Source organism: Emys orbicularis, chromosome 3 (genome assembly GCF_028017835.1).
Source record: "Emys orbicularis isolate rEmyOrb1 chromosome 3, rEmyOrb1.hap1, whole genome shotgun sequence".
NCBI classification, from domain to species: Eukaryota; Metazoa; Chordata; order Testudines; family Emydidae; genus Emys; species Emys orbicularis.
Window position 1 is genome coordinate 41,076,890 of NC_088685.1, and position 13,523 is coordinate 41,090,412.

Consider the following 13,523-nt stretch of genomic DNA (forward strand, 5'->3'; position numbering starts at 1 on the left):
AGGCTTCAGGCCTTGTGCAAGGCCTAAAGAAGGTACTGGGGCTGCAGAGATGCAGCCTGGGGTTAGGCAGAGGTAGCTGGTCTAAACCCTCTTGCCAATGATGAGTGGCTATGACACACTGCAGTTTGCCTTAGTAAGTGGGGTCCAGATGATGACTGGCAGTAGCCACTGAGGCAAGGTGGGTGACAGGGTTGGGGGTTCCCCTGGGAAAGGAGACCCAGAGTTTGGTGTGGTACTGCTGGGGCAGAACCCTGAGATAAAGGGCACCAGGGTCTGGGAGGGACATGAGGGGCCAGCGGCAGGTGAGACACGGGCCTGCAGAGGGTGCTTTGGGCTGGAATTGAGCTAATTCCCAGGACAACCAGCAGGAGGCACCACACCGGTGAGTCTCACTTTGCTACAGGACCACTGTGATCATTTGACCTTCTGCACATCATGGGCCACAGAACCTCACCCACCCACTCCTGTAACAGACCTATAACCTCTGGCTGAGTTACTGAAGTCCTCAAATCATGATTTAAAAATGCTCAAGTCACCGAGTATCCACTATTTATACTAGTTTAAACCTGTAAGCGACCTGTGTTCCTTGCTGCAGAGGAAGGCAAAAAATCCCTAGGGTCTCTGCCAATCTGAACTGGGGGGAAATTCCTTCCTGACGCCAAATATGGCAATCAATTGAACCCTCAGCATGTCGGCAAGACTCACCAACCAGAAACCTGGGAAATAATTATCTGTAGTAACTCAGAGCCCTCCTCATCTAGTGCCCTATCTCCAACTATTGGGGATTTTTGTTACTTGCAGTTGCAGATGGGCCACATACCATTGTATGTAACCTCATTAGACCATTTCTTCCATATACTTATCAAACTCAATCTTGAAACAAGTTTTTTGACTCCACTGCTCCCCTTGGAAGTCTGTTCCAGAAATTCACTCCTCTGATGGTTAGAAACCTTTGCCCAATTTCAAGCATAAATTTGTTGATGGCCAGTTTATATCCATTTGTTCTTGTGTCAACATTGTCCCTTAACTTAAATAATTCCTCTCCATCCCTGGTATTTATCCCCCTTATGTATTTATAGAGAGCAATCCTATCTCCCCTCAGCCTTCATTTGGTTAGGCTAAACAAGCGAACCTCCTTAAGTGTCCTCTTGTAAGGTAGGTTTTCCATTCCTCAGATCATCCTGTATCCCTTCTCTGTACCTGTTGCAGTTTGAATTAATCTATCTTAAACATGGGAATTGCACAGTTTTCCAGATGAGGTGTCAACGGTGCCTTGTATACAGGCAATAATACTTCCCTACCTCTTTTGGAAATACCTTGCCTGATGCATCCTAGGATTACATTAGCTTTTTCATAGCTGCATCACATTGGTGACTCATCCTGTGATTGACCAATATGCCCAGATCTTTCTCCTCCTCTATTGCTTCCAGCTGATACATCCTCAACTTATAGCAAAAATTCTTGTTGTTAGTCCCTAAGTTCATGTCCTTTCACTTTGCACTATTAAATTTCATCCCATTTCTATTACTCCAGTTTTCAAAGTTCCTCAGATCTTATATGATATGCCAGTTCTACTCCATATTGGCAATACCTCCCAAATTTGTGTCATCCACAAATTTTATTAGCACACTCCCTCTTTTTATGCCAAAGTCATGAAAGAAAATGTAAAATAAGATTGGTCCCAAAACCAATCCCTGAGGTGCTCCACTAGTAACTTCTTTGCAGCCTGTCTCCACGCATTGGCTGAGCAAATGAGTAATGACATCGATGAGTGACACTTCAAAGAATCCATTTAGTGCAAAGTGTTTCATTTAAACAATTTATAAACTATTTGAACATATACCTCTGTTTCACTCTGTGAACAAAATACTCTTTTAAATGTCTCTGTTCTACCCACTTCATAGCTTTGGGAACTACCATCTTGGGAGTACTGCTGTGGTCAGACTTCACAGATTACATGATGGGGTTCACCAATTAAAATCGTGGATAGCAAGCTATTTTACTATGCATCAAGGCACTACAAATGAAGTACTTACTATCACCTGGTGTGCTAGAAGGGCAAAGGCAGCTGTCCCACGTTCAATGGAATTTCTGCTCTTGAATTTTAGCAGACAGCTTTTTTCAGGACCATATGTGCTGCACCCATATAGTTGTCAGTTCCTGATGTGAGACTTAACAAAGTTCACTAATGAAAATGTTTTCATGAGTACACAGATTTGAAGGATGGGGAAAAAAATCTATGGCTAGTTTTTACATAAAAGCCAATGCTGAGATTTTCACATGTGACAGGTGATTTGGGGTGCCTCCATTTGTGGTTGCCCACTTTGACACACTTTAAACGGGCCCAATCATCAGAGAGCAGGTGCTCAGTACTTTTTAAAAAAAATCAGGGCCCATGCTGGTGTTTCAAGTTGAGCACCAGAAGAGAAGCACACACAACCCGTCATTACTTTAGAAACTCTTTGCCAAACAAATCAGGAAGTTATGTTCCATGCTCTCAAAAATTTATTGTTGGGGGTGGAGTGAGCCTTGATTGATGAAGATAATCTTGCCATGCTCAGTATTTTCCAGATGGGAGCTCCACTGTTTCCTTCCCAAAGCTATCAATATCAACCTGCATGAGACCTTTGGCAAGGCACAGTTGCCTGGTGAAATGTGAACATTTTCCAAGAGTCAGAACTTTTAAAAACTTATTTTAAAAGATTTTCTACAATGTTGCCATTATGATTATTGTGACTGATTGTTGCACATTGGTGTTGCCAGAGTTGTCCATGAAAGTAGCTGGTTTTTCCAGGTGCTTCTTCAGTTTAGTAGAATTTTAGTTTTCTAGTTCCCCAGTCTTTGACAATTTCCAGCTTCATTGTTTATAAGGTTATAAAAATAATATTTTCCATCATTTTTCAATGTTGAAGTATTATGTTTAGTTTTTTGAAGTGTTGAGTGAAGTCAGCAAACAGTCATTATTCAGCCACTGCTTCAACTCGTCCTTTCTGAACTAACAATGATGCCAATCCTCATGACTTCAAATATGAAACAAACCAAAGAAAAATTAGAAGTTTGGCTGACACATTTAAAAGAAAATTCACATTTTGTGATGGTTGAGATGTGATTTCCCAACTCCTCCAAGAAGACTTTCTTTCCACCTATTTGTGAATAAAAATCCAACCTGAAACAATTTGGCAACTACACAAACCACTCTAGATTTGTCCTCATGGTTTGACAATACCAGAGTTACTCAATGAATTATAGAGCTACAGTCCACAGCTTTTTTTTACTAGAAGAAGTATGAAACACAGAGATCATAAGTTCTCAAATTTGATATCTTGTTGCCTAGGTGAGATCTTGTCCCATTCTTACACTCTGACAGGGGTTCTGAATAAGCAGCTGATTCAGTAACCTGTCACTCAAAACCCCACCACTACAGGTTAATTGAGATCTAACTGGAAGATCAATTAACAAGCTGAAGGGCTAGTTAGTGGGAGAAGCATCCCCAGCAGCTGGGAGCAGATAAATAGAGAGGAAAGAAGCCCTGGAAGGGGGTGCAGAGCCTGAAAGAAAGCAGAACTGGTTGTTGCTAGTGCTGTTCCCTTTTCCCCCCAGTAGCAAGAGGGCAACTGACTGGTGCTTGTATAAATGTAAATAATAGACCACTATAATAAAGCACAGTGAAGGTGGCCTGGAGTGAGCATGGTCTGTATCTAAGGTAAGAGAGACTCATAGGAGAAGAACCTGTGACACCCTGTTTCTCCTTTCTAAGATACTTTCCAGTAGTCTCCCCCAGTTGTGCTCTTCTTCCCCTGTATGCAGGACACCACCACTCTCTTTGGCAGACTCAGTGCCCACCCATCAGGCTCCAGCTGCCACCAAACCCCCATGCCTCATAACCTTGCAATGACAAAAAGATAGAGTAAGTTTAAGACCCAATACTTCTCCCATTGAAGAAAATGATAAATCTCCCTTTGTCTATAATTCCAGCAGGATTGGGCCCTTGCTATAAAAGTGTGTACAGTTTCCTTAAAATTCTGTTGATCCAGGTCATTTGACAAAAATGTGATATAAAGTATGGATTTGTGGCTAAAACAATGGCCTAGGACTCAGAAGATTTGGGTTCCAATCCCAGCTGTACCACAGACTTCTTGTATGACCTTGGGCAAGTCACTTTCTCCATGCCTCAGGTCCCCATTGTAAAAGGAGGACAATACTTTTTTACCTCACAAAGTTATTGTGAGCATAAATTCCTTAACATATTAGAGATACTCAAGTTCTACAATGATGCGGGCCTTAAAAGTATTTAGACCGACAAAACATGGGCAGAAACAAAGGATCTAATTCTGCTAGATACTTCAGCACATGTGTAATCCCATTGATTTCAGTGGGATTGTTCACATATTTAAACACATGCCTAAGCATTTTAGTGAACTGGGGCCTAAGAATATATTCAGGTAGGGTCATGTGGGCTTGGGTTTTCCCCTCTTTGTTTAAGTAAAGTACAGTGAGTTTCTGGATTATTCTGAGTTTTGAAAAACTAATACGTTACTATTATGTTGTACTTTAGGAATTAAAGAAAACGGATTGAAAAACTGAATTATTCTGTGGACATCTTAAATTTTGAAGTGGCACTGTGAAGATGTTCAGAGCAACTTACACTGCAGTCAACTACACTTGTCAAAGTCTTATGGTGAGTCATCTTGGTTAACTGTAGCCACTTACCCTTCACATAACAATCAAATGTGTTATCTCAACACTCATTCACTCCTACGGCATGAAGCTTAACCTTTTCCATACTTAGTGATGGAATTGGTTTGGTGGCTGCCCCACATGAATCAAAATTATAGACCGTGTATTGTGCACCCAAAAGATAGATAAAGGTCTAGGATTTCTTTTGGTTGTTTTCTGCTGATCACCATCATCGCTCTGGGAACCTTTTGCTGTCAAGCCAACACTCCCTTAGTTTTCCTATAACTAAACATTTTCTCAAGTCAACAAAAATAACAGGAGTACTTGTGGCACCTTAAAGACTAACAAATTTATTAGAGCATAAGCTTTCGTGGGCTACAACCCACTTCTTCGGATGCATCCGAAGAAGTGGGTTGTAGCCCACGAAAGCTTATGCTCTAATAAATTTGTTAGTCTCTAAGGTGCCACAAGTACTCCTGTTATTTTTGCGGATACAGACTAACACGGCTGCTACTCTGAATCAAGTCAACAGTTTCTCTCAGGTTTGTGAAAACAATTTTTTTTATGTTCAGGGTGAGTTACTCTTCACCCTTACTTACGTCTCCTTTGCGTTACCATGTGAATCTCATGCTGTACGGTTTTTTTTAATCAACTCTAACTCTTTTTTAGCTCTTGATCCCAAGAAACCTAAGAAAGTTATGTCTCAGTTGTGATTTGGATAGCTGGGGTTCAGAGGGCAGTGGCTGGAAGCCCTAGGCATTGTTTGTCTAGGGCAGAGGCAGGCAGAGTGCCTCTGTGGTGTTGGAGGAAGTACACTCAGAAATAGTACTTAGTCAAATGTTAAAAAATGGTACTTCAGCCGCTAAGTGCTAGATGAGGGCTTGATCCTAAGAACTGCCAACACTAGTAGCTGGTTCACTTGAGCCGAGAGACTACAAGTAACAGGATTGTGGGGGTACTGAGCTAATTTGAAGCTTCCTTGTACTTTCTACAATCTCTCTTCCCCCATCATGCTCAATTGGGGGTATTATTTCAATTGAATATGTATGAGGTTCATAATTTTTTTCTTCCATTTAAGTGTCATGGTAAGTCTACATAATCAACCATATCATTTGGATGTACGTTACAACGCTAGTGTTTTTACTATGAGTTCCCTCCGTTCTGGAGTTCTGCAAGTAATACAGTAGACTAGCTTGGAAAGAAATTGTGCATTTTCCTACATGGGTCCTGCAGTAAGATTGTAAATTAGCTGAGTTGTGTACTGTGTATTTTTAAAATACCTTTTCTATGCATGTGTTGATTTTCATCATGATGGTCAGTGCGATAGTTCCTACAGTAAATCAATTAGTGCAACTTCACTGATGATACAGGTGAGTATAAAGTCTCTACTGTTTTACATGTGTACAGGAGGTGATCTGAAGGATGCTGTGAGAGCCTTGCACTTCTGTGGCCTGAGCCAAAGACCAGTTAAGTCAATGAGAGTCTTTCCTTTGACTTCAGTGAGCTTTGATCAGGATTGTATAGCATCCTACATGAATGGAGCTCAAAGCACTTGACAAGCACTTGACAAATTATTTAAATGAGCTGTGCGGTGTCCCTGTGACATAGGAAAATGGATAGAGATTGCTTCATTCAGCATTGCAACCATCTTAGGGCAAAGGAACAGAACACAGCAACTGTGGAGGAGAATGACACTAGAAGACAGCTTACATTAGGGAATTAAGAACACTGCAGACCACTGAACATTCAGGAGGGCTTAGGTACGTAGAATGTTGTTTCTTGAGTTTCCTTTGGCTCCCCCTCGCCCCATTGGGTGGATAAAGTGGACTTTGAATCAATGACTCCAGTTGTAGTCATAGACTTTAAGGCCAGAAGGGACCATCATGATCATCTTGTCTGACCTCCTGCACATTGCAGGTCACAGAACCTCACCCGCCCACTCCTGTAATAGACCCATAACCTCTAGCTTCCCCCAAGGAAAGTTTTGCAGTTGATAGATAGCTGCACAACTGTGACCCACTGATTCTAATGCTGCCCACAGGCCTTTAAAGACAACATTTGGAGACTTTGTGAATGCACGGAGCCTCCTGAATTCTATAAGTGGAAAACAATCATGTTGAACTTAAACTGGAGAGTAGTAATAACTGATGGTTTTGAAACAGACCTGGCTGCTAACAAGAGGATAGACTACTGGGCCAAAGGCTGACCTTAAGTGTAAATGGGGAGGGAAAGCAGGCTGGACAAAGTGAAACTGAGGCACATAAGAAAATCAGTTGCATGCTGTATAGAGGTGTCTCATTGAAACATAAGGCTCATATTAATTTGTTTAAAAATGAATATTGAAGAGAGATATCAATGCAACAAGCATCCTGGAAGCAGTTACAAACTTCATCTAGAACTAACATGAGCTTTGATGTAAATAATACTTGAGGACTAGTCTACGTTACTTTGCAGGCTTCTGCGTGTTCCATTGGCATGTTCCAAGATGTTGTATATTTCACAAGGAACTGGAAATCCCCACGCCCTCCCACAGTGAAAGATCAGCTTAAGGAAATTTCATACTGTCAAATTAAAACATTCTGTTTAAAAATAGAAAAGTGTTGTGACACTTAATTAACTTTTGTGACCCCCTGGAAATCCTTTTCTAACATAAAAGGAAAGAACTCTTGAGAAAATACAAAATCTTCAGAAGGCTACAACAACATGAAGTATTGTTGATAGAAAACACAGCCATGTTTGATTATGTTTAAATTCTCAAACAAAAATACTGTGATATTTATACAATCTCTGCTTAAATTTTGAAAAGCTCAAAAATAAACTGTTTTATTACACATGTGCAAGAAGTCTTATTTCAATACAGAAGGAACTGGATAAAGTTCTCTGCTTTGTAATGCAGGAGATCAGACTAGATGATCTCATGATCCCTGCTGGCCTTAACCATGATGACTCTATTCAATTCTAGACTTTGGGGTTGGATGGAATACAATAGCCTTTCATCTCTGGAATTGTTTTGTTCATAAGTGAAAATGAGTTTACAAATTTCAACACATTTTATTTAGTATTTGTGTACATCAAAAAACTTGGCACTATAGACAGAATGCAGCCTGGTGTTACCATTAATAGTAGAAATAAATTGATAGAACTGCATGAGGAATCCTAAGAGTTTTTATCTGGTTCAAACCCAATGTTGTTAGTCCCTTGCTTTGTTGAAAACAAGAAGAAACAGAATTTATCCCAATGGGTGAAATTCTGGCCCCACCAAAGTCAATAGCAAAACTCTCATTGACTTCAGTGGGGCCAGGATTTCACCCTATTTATTTAATACACACACATACAGACACACAGATAGATATCAGATAATGGGGTTAAATCATCACTTTGGTGCCAACTGAGAAAGTTCCATTTAAAATAATGGAACTTTGATTTGGACCAGTGAGGATCTGGAATATCCAGATTTAAAATTTTATGGATTACCATATAGGTAAAAATTAAAATGCCCATATGACTAACATATCCTATGCATTGTTATAGATAATGAAGTGCAAAGCACATGGAGTCATTTTATTATACTCTATCTCTTCCATCATATCACTCTACCATCAACTGTTTTGCATGATGTACTTTGTGTATTTAGGTTTAATGTCCTTAGTGATGTTCACCTGAAAAGAAACAGAGGGCATCCACTTAACATCTGACATCATGTGCATGAAAGTTAGGGACCATGCATTTTGAGATTTTACAAGACCCTCAAACTCTGTTTGAAAAACTGGTTTGAGCTTGTGAACTTTTCTTCCTGTAATTTTAAACTCGTGTTCACTGTTCCTCAGTCATGATTTGGCACTGGTGAGGCCACATCTGGAGTATTGCATCCAGTTTTAGACCCCCCCCCCCCTCCACTACAGAAAGGATGTGGACAAATTGGAGAGAGTCCAGCGGAGGGCAATGAAAATGATTAGGGGGCTGGGGCACATGACTTATGAGGAGAGGCTGAGGGAACTGGGCTTATTTAGTCTGCAGAAGAGAAGAGGGAGGGGGGGATTTGATAGCAGCCTTCAACTACCTGAAGGGGGATTCCAAAGAGGATGGAGCTAGGCTGTTCTCAGTGGTGGCAGATGACAGAACAAGGAACAAAGGTCTCAAGTTGCAGTGGGGGAGGTCTAGGTTGGATATTAGGAAACACTATTTCACTATGAGGGTGGTGAAGCACTGGAATGCGTTACCTAGGGAGGTGGTGGAATCTCCATCCTTAGAGATTTTTAAGGCCCGGCTTGACAAAGCCCTGGCTGGGATGATTTAGTTGGTGTTGGTCATGCTTTGAGCAGGGGGTCGGACTAGATGATCTCCTGAGATCCTTTCCATTCTATGATTCTAAATCAAAAGGGGAAATGGTCTGCTATGTAAAGACCTAGAAGAACCCCCCACAAAAGCAGGACTTGAAAAAGTGTGTGCCTTGTAGATATGGGGTGTATATTTAGTGCATTTATTTTTATCTCTCCTCCCTTCTCTGCTCTGTTTTGCACAGTCTCTCCATGTGTTTTCTACCCTGTCCACTTGCTGCTCCAGTTTTGCATAATGTTTCTCTCTGTGTCACCCACTCAGCTCCCTTTCCCTCTCAAAGTCTTTCCTAAGCAGAATGTGAACCCTTTAACAGTCCAGTTCAAGCTGAATTTTCACACCTGTACTATCCAAGTGTGTTCAGAATTCTCCATCCCTAATGGCAACTGGTGCCAGGTCACTGAACATCCTGCATCTTCTTCTGGCAGCCAATCATTGGAATACAACTGAAACTGATTTCCTCTATTTGCGTCTTGTGCTTATGGAAATTGTATGTCACTTTGAATAACAATTAAGGGGGGATAAATCCCCATTGCTAGAGTTGATATGTACATGTATTTTATGCATTTTTGAACCCCACCAGTGACATGTCAGGAGATGCGTGAATGGAAATTGCACCCTGAAACTATGACTTCACTGAAAAGTTGTCCTGTAACTAACTTTGTTTTTGTGGTCCACATCCTTGACCGCATCACACAGAACCACCTACACACAATCTCCTAGAGAATTTCCCATCTCGTTTTGCACCACAAGACTGGAATGGCTATTGTAAGGTCCATGAATGATGCTTGTGTAGTTAAGTGTCTGCTCAGTTGGTTTATCTAAAGCAAAATCCACATGCCAAGCTTCTTCAGGCCCTCTGAACCCTGCATACGGCTCTAGGATTGATCTGGGCTCTTCTTGAATAGTGGAGAGGTCAGAACAAATATCCCTGGCAGAGTGAGAACGTTTGGAATTTATTTTCCAACCCACCTGACCAAAAGATATGTGAGCGACCCTCACCCAGCATGTGGCAAGTGAGCTATCTGGAATGTATGCCTCTGAGATACCAGGGCAGAGAGGATGCTTCTGCACTATGCCTATGCCCCTTCCCCTTGTCCACACCTCCTATAATAAAGGCTGCAAGAGAGGTAATGTCGAGTCATTTTACTGGCTCTGAACCACTGACAGAATCCTCCTACACCTTCCCACCTTTTTCTGCATTAGGCAGCTGAGCTCTCCAGATAGAGACATAGTGTCCCCATCACCTCCCTGAGATCCCTCCATTAAGGGGTATGTTCTTGCATTGCCCCCAGTGGATGGCTGTGCTTTAATGACAATTTTATCCTTAATATATTTGAACAGTGATTTAAAGAAGATTTTTCATATTCTGTACTACACAAAATAAATAGAAAGTTGTGAGAGAAGAAAAGAATTTGGAAACAGGCAACTCATACAAAAAGTACATACTCACACACACCCCTACCCTCCACCTCCCAACATATAGGATTACATAGTCTTTAATACATCCTGTTGCCCTTTCTACCACTCTTACTAATTCAGAACAGCAGAAGTGATATCTGTTTTGGGAGCGCAGGCAACCTGATTACAAAGAAATCTTAAGGTGCTAACTGAAGTAGAGCTTTCACAGCTGTATTGTTTCCTTTTATTAAAGCAATCTAAGGCCAGTTAAAACTGATTTTTAAAAGTTAAAGGTAACTGAAAAAGACTGCTTCCTAAAGAAAGTTAGATTATATACCATGGTGCATATGGAAAAGAGACAGAATTTATTTTGGTGCATTGGGTTGCTAAGAAAGGAACAATTTCCATTAGCCTTATGGAGTCCCGTTCCCTATAACTCATTTAACAGATGTCTTATATTAGAAACAGATTGCCCTTGTCACTCTGTCTAAAGTGGCTCACGACCATGAGTTCCTACCTCAGGGCAGACTGTCAAAAACAGGACAGACACCACACCAGGTGGCATGTTCTATAATTAGATTTCACCAAGCCAGAGACAAATGTGAACTCCTGGATCACTGTAAGTCTTATCATGGAATCACAGGCAGTCCCCTTAGAGACTCCAGTCAAGCTTGCCACCCAGGCAAGCTGGATTTAGTGATAAATAGTCACCTACACCAAAATCCATAAAATATTCAGGTTGCTTCCAGTCCCAAGAGACCAGTCACTTAGATCAATTTGTATCTTAGATCTCATATCAAAGACAATGCCTGTAGCCAACCCAGTAATACACTAACTTAAAGGTTTATTAACTAAGAAAAAGAAATATCAGACTTATTTACAGATTAAAGCAAGAAAACATATACCCACAAATGAGTTGCAATCTAAACCCTAAGAGTGACAGAGTTGTAGTGATCTGTTAATTCAAAATGTCTTTCAGGGCAGACCCAGTGATAACCCCTAAGGTTCTCTGACTTCAATTTAGTGTGTCTGGCCCTGTGAGAGTTCAACCAGCAAAGAGATGGAAAATATTCCTGTCTTTGTTTTATTTCCTTCATTTGGCCTCAAGGTCTATAGGATGAGCTTCCTTGTACATAGTATTTCCAAGGTGCGATAGGGCCATTCACCAATCCTTTGTATTATGATGTACCTTGATGGTCCATCTGATTTTGATTAGTTCTTCTGGATGAGGTGTGTGTGTGGGGGGGAATCTTCCCACCTGAGTTCACAAGTTTAGAGCAAGCATTTTTAAAGTTATAAAGCAAAACTTGTATTCTTTATAGCATGGAATACAGATATTACAAATAAGATTAATGCATGCAGCAACTTACAAACATCCTGTCTAAACACTAAATACATTCTTATAACACTAATACCTATTTTGAGCAACACTAACACATAAGTGAACTGGTCTTGTCTCCAGCTATGAGTTTATCAGTTCTTAGCTAATGCCAGCAGCTTTGGCAAGAGCTGGCACCTGGCCTGCCAGTATCACAGCTCCCCATGGTGCAATTCCTTTCTAATTCAGGAAAGATGAACATGTAAAGAGTGCAGATGCTTTTGCTAGGAGTTTACCTGCTATCTTACCACAGATATATATATTAAGAATTTGCACTAGAAACATATAAAGGAAATAAACCTGTATAAAATATTCTTCCTCTAAGATGACATTTATTTTTAAATGGCTCTTTTGTGGTGTTGGTAACCATGGTCATTTAGAAAACTGAAAATGTAATCTAACAGATAAATTCCATTAAAAGATAATTTTTGTGTTTTACTTTTTAGATAAATGGAAGCTTGTTTTTTTAAACAGGTTTAGGCGCTGATTCAGCAAGGTACTTAAGCATGCATCTAACTTTAAGAATGCGAGTACTTCACAATGATTGACTTCAACTTATTTTTATATTTAAAGTTAGACACATGCTTAAATGCATTGCTGAATTAGGGCCCTATTCCATATGTGTGAGCATGCAGATAGACCAGTGGTGGGCAACCTGCGGCCTGCAGACCGCACGCAGCCTGTCAGTGTAATCCGCTGGCAGGCCAAGAGACAGTGTTTACATTGGCCGTCCACAGGCATGGGCTCCCGCAGCTCCCAGTGGCCGTGGTTCACCATTCCTGGCCAATGGGAGCTGTGGGAAGCGGCAGCCAGCACGTCCCGGCGGCCCACGCCGCTTCCTGCAGTGAACCGTGACCACTGGAAGCTGTAGGGGGTCGTGCCTGCAGATGGTCAATGTAAACAGTCTTGCAACCCGCCAGTGGATTACCCTGATGGGCCGTGTGTGGGCCACAGGTTGCCCACCACTGAGCCAGACTGTATAGAAGAGTACACTCACCACTGACATACCCCATTGCAGTTATATGTAGCATAGCAGACTCTCCTGGTCTAGTGCCCCAACAACAGCCACTCCAGTGGTCTGCCTCCTCTTGTGACGCAGTCCTCTGGCCAATCACGTTACAGTCTCACCCTTTCCAGGATAACCAAAGATCCACCAAACAGTACCCCCACAACCTCAAGCCCAAGTCTCTGCTCAACTGTCTTTCCAGCCCTGATCACCATTTCCCCAGTGATCAGTAGGGGAACCCGGCCCTCCCTCTTCTCGATGTAATAAGCATGCAAAGTTGGTATATTTAGGCCCTCTGCTTCCTTCCTGGGCTTCTCTGTACCTCAGCCTGTCTGCAGGCTTTTTCCACAAAGCCCTTCCTGGGCTCACTGTGTACCTGCATTCCTTCCAGGCTTCATTCTTCCTTTATGACCATGGCTTTCAAGATTCCTCCCTGGAGTTCTCCAACAAACTCCAAAGCAGAAGTACAAACTTAAAACCACTTCCACCCTTCCCAGGCTTGAACATTAGCCACTTACAAGTCTTCCCCATTTCTCTGCTTCTCAGCTGAACTCCAACACACTAGGGCTGCCTCCCTGGAGTCTTGCCCCTATTTTGAAACCCAGCACAGGAGCTAACCGCTGCCTGTTGGCTTTTCCCAGTTCTCTTTCCTGACATCTATCAAACCGTTTCCAGAGAGCAGGCACTCCCCACTTTCTCTTTTTCAATCTCTCTCTAACTGAGGTT